Source organism: Alligator sinensis, unplaced genomic scaffold, assembly GCF_000455745.1.
Source record: "Alligator sinensis unplaced genomic scaffold, ASM45574v1 scaffold31_1, whole genome shotgun sequence".
NCBI lineage: Eukaryota > Metazoa > Chordata > Crocodylia > Alligatoridae > Alligator > Alligator sinensis.
The window spans coordinates 2,072,255-2,078,112 of record NW_005841884.1 but is presented as its reverse complement, the minus strand read 5'-3'; positions in this window follow the sequence as shown (position 1 = coordinate 2,078,112).

Below are 5,858 nucleotides of genomic sequence, written 5' to 3'. Positions count from 1 at the left end.
TTCCCTGCGCATGTAATAAGCGGTCTCTCAGTGCACGGTGGAATATCTTAGCTGCATACCTGTCCCACTGTCTACCCACTAGCTGCACCAGTTAGCACTTATTCCTCTAAAATATTAATGCTGATGTTGCTCAGAGTTAGCATAGCCTGCAGTGATTAGGATTTGTCATTTATTTCAACTCTTTTGTTCACAGCAACCCCCACTTCCCACATAACCAGCCAGTTATTGGCTATACAAGTTTGTACAGGACAAACAGGACAGGGCAGAAAGAACATGTTTGTCCAGGGAAAGCCAGGTTGATGGTGAGAGCACAGCTTAATCCCAGCAGCTGCTGCTCCTGGTTGCAGGTAAGTCATGCAACTGGAGGGTTTTAAGGATAAGAGTTAAACAGTGGATACCTACCATCTAGTTCTTTGAAATTTCCAGGAAAAAAAAAGTGCCATGTTGCTATGGAAACTCATTGTAACCTGAGTTTTTTCTCTTTTGGTTTGCAGGACCATCATCTTCTAAGACTGGCCTTGTTTCATCTGTTCCTTCTTCCAAACAGACGGAGCGTTTACTGTTGATGACTAAGAGAAGCACTTCCTAACTGCTTCTCTTCCACTTAGTTGCTATATTCTTCCATATATTTTCTTGCCCTTCTGTAAATATCATAGTCTCTGCCTGAAACCCTCACAATTCCTCTCCCTGGCAAATAGATGTTTGGTTGTGAAAGCTTTTTTTCCCTGGGAGAGGAAAACACCCAGAGCATGAGAGCTGAACACAGTCTTATTGATCTTCATACAAGAATAGTCTATTGCATTGTTTCCCCTTTGAACCCTCTACATTCATTGCCTAACACTGATGCATTATTACTAAGAGAGCATCTCCTCACTTCTGGGAGAAGTTTCACTGGTTCTTTTATTCTCTCACCATAAGCCAATTTGTCCAGCCCATCAAAATAAATGTATGTGCATGGATACCCACTCTTCATTCACTTCCATACATATGTCCCCAGCACTGAAAAAGTAGAGTTCTTGCACCTTCCTCTGAAGATCTAGTACTGGCCTCTGTCAGAGGCAGGAGACTGGCCTAAATTGAGTCTGACTGGGAACATCTATGCGAGATGCTAAAATCACAGCAAAAGCCATGCTAATGCATTAAGGGGCAGTAGGATTAGTCTACTGCACATTAAGCATCACCAGTAGACCATGTGCCGACACTACAGCGCATTTAGTACCTCTTAAACTTAATGCACAGTAGTAACGGCACGTTAATGTATGTGTAGATGCATCCGCTGACTAGCAATTCCTATGTTACATACATTAGAGCCATGAGGGAGAGAAGACTTCAGCTCTGACATCGAGTCTAGGAACTCTGTGGAAACTTCACTCGGACAATATTTTTCTCTGACGAAGGATCGACACACACACACACACACACACACACACACACACACACACACACACACACACGCCTGATAACATCTTCTTTGGCCAATTACAGTGCCAAGGCTGTGTGTATGTGGGGGAAAATGAAGGATCATTCTTGAAGGTCTAACAAAATTGAAGACTCTTCTTCTTCTAAGGAGAAACACTGGCTTAGCACACAGAGGCATCTGCCTGTCAACTTCTGTGTGTATGAGCCCCAAGGAAACCATTGGTTTCCCACTCTTCGATCAATGTCTACATGGCAGTTTTAACATCCCTGACAGAACTGCCCTCAAACCACATTATGCTGTTCCACAGGGCACTGCCCCTAACCAGGAAGCCAGGTGGACTCATTTGCACAGCGTTTCAGGCAAGCTAATTAGCACTGTCAATCAGCAGTGGCAGTCACCTCACACTTAGCATTACACTGGTGTGATTACATTGCCCTCAGGCATGCTTTGATGCAATAAATGTACTGCTACCGAGGACAGCAAGTTTATTGTGTAGGTAGAGGCTTAGGGTTTACACACCTCAATCAGGGTGTGGGTGCAGAAGGTAGACACCAAATGCAGCAGCAAGTATGACCTGCTTTCAACTCTCATGACTGACACCCAACATTTGACACAATTTGTTTTCCATATAAACCCTTCTCCCCCCAGCCATATAAAGAAACCAGACCCTCAGCTGGCATGACACTTTTAAGTGTAGCTTCATTGAAGTCAACAGAGCTGCACTGATCACTAATGAAGATCTGACTTAAGTATTATATCCCTTTGTCTTGCAACATGTAAGCCATAATCCAATATCAAAGTACCTCCTCCTCAGTCACTTTGCACTGCCATCATCATCACTGTACCTAGCCTGTGTAAGAAAATCTTCAGGCTTTCCCCTTTTGAATGGTCTTATTCTTTCGTATAATTAGGTTCCTCTCTCTCAGCTGTTCTTTACTTGGTCTGTAACTACTTCTGTTAACTTCCCGTCAGTGACCAATTTTATTTATACAATGGGGTTAGACAAAAATAAGTGTTCTATCTGGTATTTAGCATAGACTGCATCCACTTCTTTCCCAGACCCAAAAAAGGCATTTTGTGCCTAAAAGCTTATCTAACATCTCTCCCAACTATATAGCTGGTCTAATAAAAGATATTACCAAAGAGATCTTGCTTCAGGCCAAAGATGGGTCTGGGTTAGGGCCTGCAAAAAATGAGAACATGTTATCACACTGCAATGCAATGGGATGCTATTTCCATGGACACTGGAACCTAATCTGGGACCTGAAGATGCTCTCACCTCAGGGCAAGCCACCGAGGCAAAAATGACAGCAGCCTCAGCATATCCAGCTGCCTCCTTACAGCTCCTCCAGGTTTTCTGCTCTCAGCACGATACTTGAGACCTTTCATATACTCTTGACATGGCTAATGAAGAACAGGGATATTTTTAGCAAGGAAGAAAAACTACACAAAAATTAGTCTTTTCCGCTTGAAAAAAATTTAAATGTAAAGAATTGACCCGCTAAGGTAATCAAGCCACCTCTGGTTTTGGAGAATGTCCTAGGATGCACTGAGGACAACACTGTTAACCCTGGGGACAGTAAATTCAGCACATTCCTTTGGCTTTCTTTTTAGCAGATCTGTGGGCAGAAATAAATATTAATTTGTATGTCAGCAACAAACTTTTCACTGGGACAACAGTGCCACCAAGTGGCCAAAAATGCACCCAAAACTTTCCTATATTCTTCCTTCTGTCCTGTTACAAAGTAAAGTTACCTTTTAAAAGCCCCTTTAACATTTAAAGAAAACTTATCCTAACCCAGGTGAGTCCTGGCAAAAATAGGTCTCTGGAAACATGTCTGGAAACCACTTTTCAAGCAAACTACCTTTCTGAGCTCATACAAGACCAAGGAACGTGTTATTCCTTCCTCTGCAAGGAGAGAACCTGCAAAGCCCTCCTGACAGGAAAGCAGTGGAGATCAGGCAACTCAGAGATGGTGCTGCACAAGTTCCTGCTTGCAAGCCTTGAGTAACAGCTCTGCTAAGAGGACACAGCTGAAGCACCCCGAGGTGGCCACACTTTACACCGTGCCAGGATCCTAAGGGCTATTTCAGTTCAGTTCTGCATAAAACAAGACAGTAATAGACAGCAAGAAGCCATTCAGGTTAGCTTGCCCATTAAGCATTATTACTGCACATTGCCACTATCGGTAATAGCCACTCTACCTTTAGCAAACAGCTACTCCAAAGCAGATGACGACAAACCAGTAATTGTCAACCAGGGTGCTGTGAATCCTTTTTAAGGTGCCACTCAACATTAGCACTAAGGTGTGCAAACACTACACACGATTTAAAAAACAAACAAACAACACACACCCCACCCCACCCCCAAAACCCAGAGATTTCAAATAGAAATCCATTGTGGCAAAAACATTCTGATTTGTTGTGGTCTTTCCAAGTTCCTTGTAATAGAAGAATTGTTCTATTATTTTTCCATAGTCAAAAAACAAATGCAAGCTAAAAGCTGGCATTTTCTGAGGGGTGCCTCAGATCTAGTGAGGGGTGCTTCAAGTCTAAAAAGGCTGAAAATCACTTATTTAAACCTGAGTAAACTTACATCAGTGAAGTTTCACCTCATTATTTCAGGGGTGATTCTCCTGGCTTAGGGGGTTTGTATCATCTGCCCACATCATTTTACACCAACATGAAACCAATTGCAAAGATATAAACAGGACTATCTGAGCCCAGGTGAGGATTTTTTTTTTGGGGGGGGGGGGGGGGGGGAGAGTACATGGGCAGGTCTAGGATTCTGAAAACGGGGGTGTAGACGGCATGGTCCATCATCATATCATGTAACAGTACACTTTTCCAGGTAAAAATAATCTATGCTAATGGGACTGGGGTGCTATTATTCAGTTTAACAGGGAAGCAAGCACACATATAACTTCACTGAAATATTTAAAAACAGTCTTCAGGACTGCAAAATAGGAGTGATATTACCAGGAGCAGCTAACAAGACAGCTGAACTGCAGAAGAAAGGCTAGCTCAATTAGTGGAACAGCAAGACCATTAAAAAGGAGAGAAGGTCATTAACACCCATGGAATGAAAAGTTTAGAAGGGATCAGTTAAACTTTAATGAGCCATGAAGTCAATTGACACTCTCACTACTGCCTGAACAGAAATGCTGCTGCCACTGCCAGGTAGCTGGTTTTAGATTTGGGGTGGACCAGAAATCAAAGGGCAGTGCAACTATACCAGTTGCAACTGATGATCTAATCGGTGACCTAGTGATCGATGGGAAGCCGGGTGACAGCGACCATGAGCTGATCACCTTCACCATCCTCCGTAAAGCTGGCAAGTCAGTCAGCAACACGGAAGTCCTCGACTTCAGGAAAGCCAACTTTGACAAGTTCAGGAGGCTCGTCAATGAGGCCCTAAGGGACTATAACCCCAGGGGGAGGGGAGTTCAGGAAGAGTGGTTGCTCTTCAAGGGAGCGATCCTCAATGCACAAGCTAATTCTATTCCATCTCAGAGGAAAGGCAGCAAGAGGGCACAGCAGCCCCCCTGGCTCTCCAGTGATCTAGCAGACCTCCTGAGGCTAAAAAGAAAGGCCTACAAAGGATGGAGGATGGGATTCACCTCCAAGGACGAATATTTTGCACTGGTCCGGTCCTGCAGGGAGCAAACCAAGAAAGCCAAGGCTGCAACTGAACTCCAACTAGCTTCGAGCAACAAAGACAATAAAAAGTCCTTTTTCATATATGTGGGGAGCCTGAGGAAAAGCAAGGGCAACATTGGACCCCTACTGAACCAGATGGGACAACTGACGCCCAGGAAAAAGCCAACCTATTAAATGGGTACTTTGCATCGGTCTTTCATCAGTCCCATGGGACACCCACGCCCACTACAGGACAGGGAGGTCCGGGTGAGAGAGATCCCCTGCCCTCCATCAATGCTGACCTCGTGAAGGAACACCTTGAGAAGCTGGATACCTTCAAGTCAGCCGGCCCTGACAATCTACACCCCAGGGTACTCAAGGAGCTGGATAGCATCATAGCTCAGCCCCTGGCACAGCTCTTCAAGAACTCCTGGCGCTCTGGTGAAGTGCCCGAAGACTGGAAGAAGGCCAATGTGGTGCCTATCTTCAAGAAAGGAAGGAAAGTGGATCTGGCAAACTATGGGCCCATCAGCCTGACTTCTATCCTGAGGAAGATCTTAGAAAAGTTTATTAAAGAGGCCATCCTTAATGGACTGGCAGACACCAACATCCTGAGGGATAGCCAGCACAGGTTTGTTGCGGGTATGTCTTGCTTGACCAATCTCATTTCCTTCTACGACCAGGTGACCTATCACCTGGACAAGGGAGAAGAGATTGATGTCATATATCTTGACTTCAAAAAAGCCTTCGATCTGGTATCCCATGATCACCTCTTGGCAAAACTGGCCAATTGTGGCCT